This window comes from Musca autumnalis, unplaced genomic scaffold (genome assembly GCF_047663935.1).
Source record: "Musca autumnalis isolate F117 unplaced genomic scaffold, ASM4766393v1 scaffold_1, whole genome shotgun sequence".
Lineage (NCBI taxonomy): Eukaryota > Metazoa > Arthropoda > Insecta > Diptera > Muscidae > Musca > Musca autumnalis.
In genome coordinates this window covers 35555617-35566334 of record NW_027411644.1, presented here as the reverse complement: position 1 = coordinate 35566334, position 10718 = coordinate 35555617, and positions in this window count along the sequence as shown.

Below are 10718 nucleotides of genomic sequence, written 5' to 3'. Positions count from 1 at the left end.
TATGCTGGTACCCCGCGATATTTTAGTTCCGGATCATATAAATCATAGATCTCGAAAATCTATCCACTAGAGCGGCGGAAACGGCTACTGCAAAAATTAAAAAATGCGAAAAATGATTTTGAAACAAGTTAAAAAGTATCAGTCGGCTTTGCCGACAGAGATATACCCTCAGCCTGTGCAAATTGAAACACTTTTTCACAAAAAACTTATGTATTTAGGGGGTTTCAAAATTTTGGTTGTATGAACCGACAAAAATGTTGATTAGGATTAAAGTTCAACAATTTTGCGGAAAACGTACTTAAAGGAATGGACCGTCATAGACCATGCGGGTGCCATGGGGGTTTTTACACCCTTCGGGCTGTTTTCTCAAGAAGTATGGACTTGCCCCTGAAACAACTTTTACCATCGTATTTGAGGCAGCTAATGCAAGTTGCTTCAACAAAAATCAAAGTGATTCAATAGCAGGTCTTAAAGTGAACTTATCCAAAATTTTGTGTGAGAGGTACGGGATGGAGTGGACAAATATAGTCCATATTCGAACCTTATCTATATCTGGTAGATATTATGAGAATGTGTAAAGTATGGACCAAATCGGTCACTCCCATCAAGAGTTATCATGCGCACAATTTTTCCGAATATTTTTGAAGTTTTGTGGGGTAGGCACGTGAAGGAGTGGACCGATATGGCTTATCTACGAACTTAAACTAAGTTTGGAAACAATATTACGAATTTTGGCCGGAATCGGAATTTCAGTTCGAAAATTATCTTGCGCTTCCACCCATAAACATGGTGTCATTGGGTTTGTTTTTCAACTTTCAGGCTATTTTTCAGGAAGTATGGACTTGCCCCTAAGGAAACTTGTACCTTCGTATAGGGGGCAGTGACTACAAGATGTTACAACAAAAACCAAGGCGATTCGAGAGCAGGCCCTAAACTGAACTTTTCCGAAATTTTGTGTGGGAGGTACTCCAAGGAGTTTACCGATTGAGTCCATATTGGAACTTCATCTAATTCTGGTAGAAATTTCATAATGTGCAAAGTATGGACCAAATCGGTTACTTCCTTCAAGAGTTTTCGTTCGCACAAATTTTCCGAACATTTTCGAACTTTTGTGGGGGAGGTACCGGAAGGAGTGGACCGATATAATCCATCTTTGAACTTGAACTAAGTTTGGACAAAATATTATGAGAGCCAAATTTTGGACCGAAACGGCAGATCCGTTCGAGAGTTATCTTGCGCTCCAACCACTAACACGGTGTCATAGTGTTTTTTGTAACTTTCAGGTCCATTTTCTCAGGAAGTATGGACTTGCCCCTAATGAAACATACAGCGTCGTATAGAGGACAGCGAATACAACTTGCGTAAACAAAAATCAAAGCGATTCGAGACCAGGTCCTAAACTGAACTTTTCCGAAATTTTGTGTGGGAGGTACCCGAAGGAGTGGACCGATTGAGTCCATATTGGAACCTCATCTAAGTTCGGTAGAAATTACACGATGTGCAAAGTGTGGACCAAATCGGTTATTCCCTACAAGAGTTATCGTGCGCACAAATTTTGCGACAATTTTTGAACATTTGTGGGGGAGGTACCTGAAGGAGTGGACCTATATGGCCCATCTTCGAACTTAAATCGAATCTGGACAAAATATTTCGATACCCAAAATTTGAACCGAATCGATTGATCCGTTCGAGAGTTATCGTGCGCACCAGCCAGCCAGACAGACAGACAGACGGACGGACATTGCTAGATCTACTCAAAAATGTCTGAAACGGATATCGTACAAACATACTTGGGGTCTAAAACCATTATTTCGATGAGGCACATTTTTGGTCGTATCAAAGTGTAAATACCCTCTTTAGCCTAAAGGCTGAGGGTATAAATAGCGCGGATTAATTTGCGTTTTCTGTGGATCATTTCTTTTTCAGTTACGGAACCGTTACATCACTCGCGATTTGGGGAAACAGAGTTTTAAATAGTTTGGCGGTATGGAAGCTGTATCCGATTTATCCCAAAAATTGATTGTGAATGTACATCCATGGTTCTTGATAGATTTTATTAAAATACCTTCCCCAAAATTACTACTTCCAAAAAACTTTAACGGTAGCGACATCGAAAATATTTTAAAAAAAAAGGTGGCGAAGCGACCATATGCTGTAATATACATATGTATAAAAAATTCAATTGGACAATATGGCTCCACGTAAATTGCAATAATGCAAAAACTGGACTTTCTCTGTCATGATAGGGACAATTGTGGCATGGGAGGAAAATGTAATTCTCTATAAAAAAAACCATTATATATTAGGCAGCAGGCCAGTTATCTAGCAGAGATTACCCTCCAAGAATTCAAATATGTACAAAAAATATTTTTTTTAAATTTTTCATACAAAAATAATGGTCTATGTCAACCGCTAAATAATATCATAGCATCATCCAAAATTGTAGGCATCTTCTTCTACCTAAACTCTTGCCTCGTTCAAGATTTCGTGACTACTGCGCTACAATTGCGACCTCTAGCTTGTTTATGATTACACTACAAACAAATAATTGGATATATTAGGCTGTGTCTCTGTTATCTGACCATGTACACCAACACAATTGGCATCAATAGAAAGGTTAAGAGTTTCTTTTCCCAGTATAGCTTACTTACCCAAAATGTGTCTTCCAGAAATAACGTTTTAAGCTGTATATTAAAAATTTTCACAATTTTCACCCAAAAGTTGTGGTCCATTTAACCCTCTAAATATTATCTGATCATCATCTCAATATGCAACCGTCTTCTTTGTTGTATACTCTTACCTTATTTAAAATTTCGAGGCGATCGGCGATCGCTTCAAATTTGGATAACAATTATGTTTTTGGTCCATTTCACCCGCTAAATATTTCACGATCGTCACCAATTACAATAGGTGTCTATTCTGGTCTGAACCCGACCTCTATGTAAAATGTCGTGACGATCGGTCCACAATTGCGGCCTGGAGTTTGATTACAATTTATAATGGACAGACGGACGGACGGATACATATCTCAAAATCGCTTTATCTCGTCGAGATATGAGATTGGTATATCACATTGGGGATCTCCGACGAATATTTCGCGGGGTTACATGCATTTTTGCCAAAACAAACTTATAATAGGGTATAAATAGGATTGCATTTCACAATACGTTTGTTTCTTAAGTCTTTCGTTTTCTCGTCATAATTTTGGCGGTTATTGTTGCATTTATAAAGAGTAGTGAATTTTTTTTCGCAACAGTAACTAATACTTTATTTTTTTATACACTCAGCCTTTAGGCTAGAACGGGTATATATACTTTGATACGACCAAAAATGTGCTCATCGAAATAACGGTTTTAAAAACCAAGTATGTTTGGACGAAATTCGTTTCAGACAATTTGGAATCGATTTAGCCATGTCTGTCTGTCTGCCTGGCTGGTGCGCACGATAACTCTCGAACGGATCAACCGATTCGAACCAAATTTTGAGTATCATAATATTTTGTCCAAACTGGTGGTCCCAGTCTACTCTTTCGGGTACCTCCGCCACAAAAGTTCAAAATGTGTCTATGAAATGGTGTTAACCATAACTCTGGAGAGGGAACAGTTGATGTGTTCCAAACTTTGCACATCGTATTATTCTTTCTAGATATAGGTAGGTTTCGAATATGGATTATATTGGTACACTCCTTCTTCGGGTACCTCTCACACAAAATTCGGATAAAGTGACGTTTAAGAGCTCCTCCTGGATCGTTTTGAATTTTTTTCAGTAGGTTCCCTTTACGGATTTTTTTTCTTGCGCAAGTCCATACTTCCTGAGATATTGGCCTAAAAGCTCCAAGATATCCTGACGGCACCAACTCGCAGGGAGTTTCTGTTCGGTGCAGACTTTGCACATCGTATTATTTCATCCAGTCATGTATGATGTTGGAATATATACTATATCGGTCCACTCGAAGCGAAGCGAAGCGAAGTTTAAGAGCTCCTCTCGCATCGTTTTGATTCGTTTTGCAGTAGGTGGTTCTAGCTGCCTCATTTACTATGGTACGATTTTTTTCGGAGTAAGTCAATACTTCCTGAGATAATGACCCAAAAGCTCCAAAACCCTGCAGGCACATACTAAAATGGCTATTGTGCAAGATAACTCTCAAACCTTATCAATAATTTCTTTCAAACCTAGTTTAACCAAATTTTATATTTCGAGTCCTTTATGAAGAAGTTTGGTTAATAAAAATGTTTGGTATAGCCCCACATTACGGTACGTACAGATTTTAAAGCAAGCTCGTGATACAAAATCAATATATTTTATATAGGTATAATTATTGTGTTTGGTTTTATTGTTGTTTTTCCTTTTTTTGACAGTGGCTGTGCCTCTGTTATATCTTTGTCGGCACAGTTGACTGATACTTTCTTACTTGTTTTTAATTTCTTTAGAACCAATATTCGTTTAAGATAAAGCAAAATGGGTAATCCGGAAAAAAAAACTTTTTCTTTGAATAACAGGTATTTTCAAATAATAAAACTTGTATAATCGGCATCAGTATGTATGTTCGAAACCAGGGTTTGAACTAGATTTTTGCTTAATTATTGAGTACTTTTGTGATAGGGGCCTAAAGATTCCAGATCGATCATCAAGACTATCTGTTGTAAATATGTCCGAGATCAGGACTTAAACTGAACATAAGCGAAAATGTGTTGGAAAGGTACCAGAAAGAGTGGCTCAGTATAGAAGAACACCAGGATTTCCCATAGAAAACCAGTACGTCTTCTGAACAAAAAGTGAAATAGTTTTTCCATTAGAAGAACCTTTGATTAACACATATAGGAGATATAGATATCTTCATAAAATGGTCCTCCAAAAGGACTTATTTAAGAAGGCAAAATATTTTCTGATGGTAGTAAAACAGATAGTAGTAAAACAGATAGTAGTAAAACAGAAGAAGCCCTCACCTACCCCTTCGAAGATATTTGTTGAAATTAGCCTTTTCTCATGCTGTTCACCTTTGAAACTAACATTTCTAAAAATCCTTTAAATCATTACCTTAAGTTTTAATTGTTGTTATTTTTTTAAATATTGACATGACTTAATGTGAACCTTACTAACCTCATTTATACCTATTTAAATTATGTACTTCCAAACAGAAAATGATTAATGGCTCTATTCAAATGTTGGATATTCTAATTTCTCACAAAGCCAGCGATCGTGTAATGGAATTTAAACTAACAAACATTCACATTTTTTTTGCAGATTTTTATCACCAATTTACGTAAGAAACACAATTTACAATGAAACATTTGTTACAACTTCGTACCTTTGTGTCATCCCTCCACGTGTTGCAAAACTGTTGAATATTCAAATCCATTTCAAAATACATAAGTTGGCATTTTAATTAATTCGAAATCAAATCGAAAATCATTTAAACGATTGTATGAAATCATTAATTGGCGGCAATGATTAATACAAAATATTGAGGCGGCCATGAGGATAATTTCCAGCGAGGAGAGGGGGGGCACAACAAGAGAGGAACACCAAACAAGTTGCCAACATTAATAGCCATTGGCTAAGCAATGTTTAGGCCATTACATCCCAAAAACCAACACAAACTTCTCTACAATAAATTCCAATTCAAATCTGGTGATCTTAGATTGGCCATTTGTGTAGAAAATTCTCTCATGAGATACCTCAGTAACAACAACACAAACATTACAACATATTAACAATTAATTGTTAATATTTTAATAGTTTTTGATATGCCTACTTGTTGTTGTTGTCTTTGTATTTGTGTTGTTGGCTGTGATTTGTTTTGTTATTTGCCATCAAGAGTTCATTATGGCTAATAAGTTTGGTGATCTATTCGCACACACACACACAAACGCAGTTAACTACAGATACCTGTATGAAATACATACTCGTTGTATATACTCCCGATATAGGTTCTCTGATTGGTTGTTTGGTCTTAAGGTGTTTATCCACACAATGAAGAGTTGATGTTCACACACACACAGAGAGCTCAAAACCAACAGAGTGTGAAGAGGCGTTTTTACCAAAATGAGAGTTTATTGCTCTGTGATTGGTGTAGTGAGAAGATTTCTACAAAATAGAGATGCCACATTTTTAAAGGTAAGGGGTACTTTAAATTATGACCAGTGGAAATTCCTAATGTGGACCATTTGCACTTCAAGAAGAAAGACCCTAGGGACTTTTCAAGGAAGACCAAAAGGTATTCTAATAGAAGACCAAAAAGTCTTCTAATAGAAGACCTAAAGGTCTTCTCAAGGAAGACATATAGCTCTTCACAAAAAGACCAGAAAGTCTCCTCAAATAATACTAGAAAGAATTCTTATAGAATATTAAAAAGAATTCTTATCAAAGACCAGATGGTCTTCTCGAAAAACCCTAAGGTATTATTAAGGAAGACCAAAAAGGGGGTTTCTCATTGAAGGAGAGATCGTTTCTCCAGAAAAAGAAACTCCTGATAGAGGAACGAATGGTCTTTTCATATGAATGTCTTTTCATTAAACACCCCAAGATCACCCTCCATTAAGACCCCAATGTCTTTTTAAGTCTACGAAGGAAAACTATAATGTTTTTTCTAGAAATAACCTAAGGCCTTCCCAGGGAAGAACTGAAGGTCTTCTTAAGGAAGACGGGAAAGTCTTTTCAAGGAAGACTAGAAGGTTTTCCCAAGGAAAATCAGAAACGAAAACTAGAAAGTTTTCTCAAGGAAAAACAGAAGATCTTCTAAAGGGAGAACATAAGGTCCTCTCAAGGAAGAAGGAAGGAAGGCTAGATAGTCTCTCAAAGAAGGCAAGAAAAATCTTCACATAGAAGACTAAAAGTTATTCTCAGGAAAGACTAGAAAGTTTTTTAATAGAACACCAGAAGATCTTCTCTAGGAATAGCAGAAATTCTTGTCAAGAAAGACTAGAAAGTCTTTTCAAGGGGGACTAGAAGGTCTTCATACAGAAGACCACACGGTCTTGGTATAGACGACAAAAAGTCTTCGTCCAGAAGGTCTTCGTATAGAAGACCAGAAGGTCTTCCTATAGAAGACCAGAAGATCTTCGTATAGAAGACCAGAAGGTCTTCGTATAGACGTCCAGAAGGTCTTCTTTTAGAAGACCAGAAGTTCTTCTCATAGAAGACCAGAAGGTCTTCGTATAGAAGACCAGATGGTCTTCGTATTAAAGACCAGAAGGTCTTCGTATAGAAGTCCAGAAGATCTTCGTATAGAAGACCGAAAAGGTCTTCTTATAGAAGACCAAAAAGGTCATCGTATAGAAGACCAAAAGGTGGTCGTACTTAAGATAAGAAAGTCTTCGTATAGAAGACCAAATGTTCTTTTATACGTAGACCTTCTGGTCTTCTATTGGAAGACCAAAGGTCTGGTCTTCTATTGGAAGACCAAATAGGTCTTCTATTGGAAGACCAAATAGGTCTTCGTATAGAAGACCAAAAAGGTCTTCCAATAGAAGACCAGAAGGTCTTCGTATAAAAGAACAGAACGTTTTCCTATAGAAGACCAGAAGGTCTTCATACAGAATACCCAAATGTCTTTCTACAGAAGGCCAGAAAACCTTCGTATAGAAGACCAGAAGGTCTGCGAATGGAAGATCAGAAGGTCTTCGAATAGAAGACCCGAAGGTCTTCGTATAGAAGACCAGAAGGTCTTCGTATTGAAGACCAGAAGGTCTTCGTATAGAAGACCAGAAGGTCTTCGTATAGAAGACCAGAAGGTCTTCGTATAGAAGACTAAAAGGTCTTCGTATAGAAGACCAGAATATCCAGAAGGTCTTCGTATAGAAGACCAGAAGGTCTTCGTATAGAAGACCAGAAGGTCTTTGTATAGAAGTCCAGAAGGTCTTCGTATAGAAGACCAGAAGATCTTCGTATAGAAGACCAGAAGGTCTTCGTATGGATGATCAGAAGGTCTTCGTGTGGAAGATCAGAAGGTCTTCGTGTAGAAGACCAGAAGGTCTTCGTATGGAAGACAAGATGGTCTTCGTACAGAAGGCTAGAAGGTCTTAATATAGAAGGCAAGAAGGTCTTCGTTTAGAAGACCAGAAGGCATTCGTATAGAAGACCAGAAGGTCTTCGTATAGAAGACCAGAAAGTCTTCGTATAGAAGACCAGAAAGTCTTCGTATAGAAGACCAGAAGGTCTTCGTATGGAAGACAAGGTGGTCTTCGTACAGAAGGCTAGAAGGTCTTAATATAGAAGGCAAGAAGGTCTTTGTATAGAAGACAAAGAGGTCTTCGTTAGAAGACAAGAAGGTTTTCATATAGAAGACTAGAAGTTCTTCGTATAGAAGACCAGAAGGTCTTCGTATAGAAGACCAGGAAGTCTTCGTATAGAAGACCAGGAAGTCTTCGTGTAGAAGACAAGAATGTCTTCGTGTAGAAGACAAGAATGTCTTCGTAGAGAAGACCAGAAGGTCTTCGTAGAGAAGACCAGAAGGTCTTCGTAGAGAAGACCAGAATGTCTTCGTAGAGAAGACGGAAGGTCTTCGTACAGAAGACCAGAAGGTCTTTATAAAGAAGACCAGAAGGTCCTCGTTGAGAAGACCAGAAGGTCTTTGTATAGAAGACCAGAAGGTCTTCGTAGAGAAGACCAGAAGGTCTTCGTATAAAAGACGAGAAGGTCTTAGTGTAGAAGAGATAAGGTCTTCGTATAGAAGACCAGGAGGTCTTCGTATAAAAGGCCAGAAGGTCTCCGCATAGAAGACCAGAAGATCTTCGTATAGAAGACCAGAAGGTCTTCGCATAGAGACTTGAAGGCCTTCGTATAGAAGACCAGAAGGCCATAAGGTCTTCGTATAGAAGACCAGAAGGTTTTCGTAGAGAAGACCAGAAGGTCTTCGTAGAGAAGACCAGAAGGTCTTCGTATAGAAAAGCAGAAGGTCTTCGTATAGAAGAACAGAAGGTCTTCGTATAGAAGGCCAGAATGTCTTCGTATAAAAGACGAGAAGGTCTTCGCGTAGAAGACCGGAAGGTTTTCGTATAGAAGACCAGAAAGTCTTCGTGTAGAAGACCAGAAGTTCTTCGTATAGAAGACCAGAAGGCCTTCGTATAGCAGACCAGATGGTCTTCGTATAGAAGGCCAGAAGGTATTCGAATGGAAGACCAGAAGGTCTTCGAATGGAACAACAGAAGGTCTTCGTAATGAAGACTAGAAGGTCTTCATATAGAAGACCAGAAGGTCTTCGCGTAGAAGACCGGAAGGTTTTCGTATAGAAGACCAGAAAGTCTTCGTGTAGAAGACCAGAAGTTCTTCGTATAGAAGACCGGATGGTTTTCGTATAGAAGACCAGAAGGTCTTCGTATAGAAGACCAGAAGGTCTTCGTATAGAAGACCAGAAGGTCTTCGTATAGAAGGCCAGAAGGTATTCGAATGGAAGACCAGAAGGTCTTCGAATGGAACAACAGAAGGTCTTCGTAATGAAGACTAGAAGGTCTTCATATAGAAGACCAGAAGGTCTTTGCGTAGAAGACCGGAAGGTTTTCGTATAGAAGACCAGAAGGTCTTCGTGTAGAAGACCAGAAGTTCTTCGTATAGAAGACCGGAAGGTTTTCGTATAGAAGAGCAGAAGGTCTTTGTATAGAGGACCAGAAAGTCTTCGTATAGAAGAGCAGAAGGTCTTCGTATAGAAGAGCAGAGGGTCTTCGCATAGAAGAGCAGAAGGTCTTCGTATAGAAGAGCAGAGGGTCTTCGTATAGAAGAGCAGAAGGTCTTCGTATAGAAGAGCAGAGGGTCTTCGTATAGAAGAGCAGAAGGTCTTCGTATAGAAGAGCAGAAGGTCTTCGTATAGAAGAGCAGAAGGTCTTCGTATAGAAGAGCAGAAGGTCTTCGTATAGAAGAGCAGAAGTTCTTCGTATAGAAGACCGGAAGGTTTTCGTATAGAAGACCAGAAAGTCTTCGTATGGAAGACCAGAAGGTCTTCGTATGGAAGACCAGAAGGTCTTCGTATAGAAGACCAGAAGTTTTTTGTGTAGAAGACAAGAATGTCTTCGGGTAGGAGACACGAATGTCTTCGGGTAGGAGACACGAATGTCTTCGTATAGAAGACCAGAAGGTCTTCGTATAGAAGACCAGAAAACCTTCGTATAGCAGACCAGAAGGTCTTCGCATAGAAGACCAGAAGGTCTTCGTATAGAAGACCAGAAGGCCTTCGTATAGAAGGCCATAAGGTCTTCGTATAGAAGGCCATAAGGTCTTCGTATAGAAGGCCATAAGGTCTTCGTATAGAAGACCAGAAGGTCTTCGTATAGAAGACCCGAAGGTCTTCGTATAGAAGACCCGAAGGTCTTCGTATAGAAGACGCGAAGGTCTTCGTATAGAAGACCCGAAGGTCTTCGTATAGAAGACCCGAAGGTCTTCGTATAGAAGACCAGAAGGACTTCTCAAAAAAGCCCACGCGGACTTCTCATAGAAGACCAGAAGGTTTTCTTTTTCATGGAATCCCTGGTGGTCTTTTGTTAGAAAACCAGAAGGTTAGACAATCTTCTCATAAAAAGTCCAAGCCTCAGTGATCCTGGTCCGCCCTTCTGCATACGGTAGATTATCTTTGAAGGCCAGATGGTCTTCCTCAAGAAATCCACAAAATCATATTGTGGAGAATCAGGTCATAAGCTCTTTCCCTTGGTAAATCTGTTATAACAATCTGGCATTGCCAATTTTAAACGATATTACACACACACCTTCACAGCTAAGTGTAAAACCAC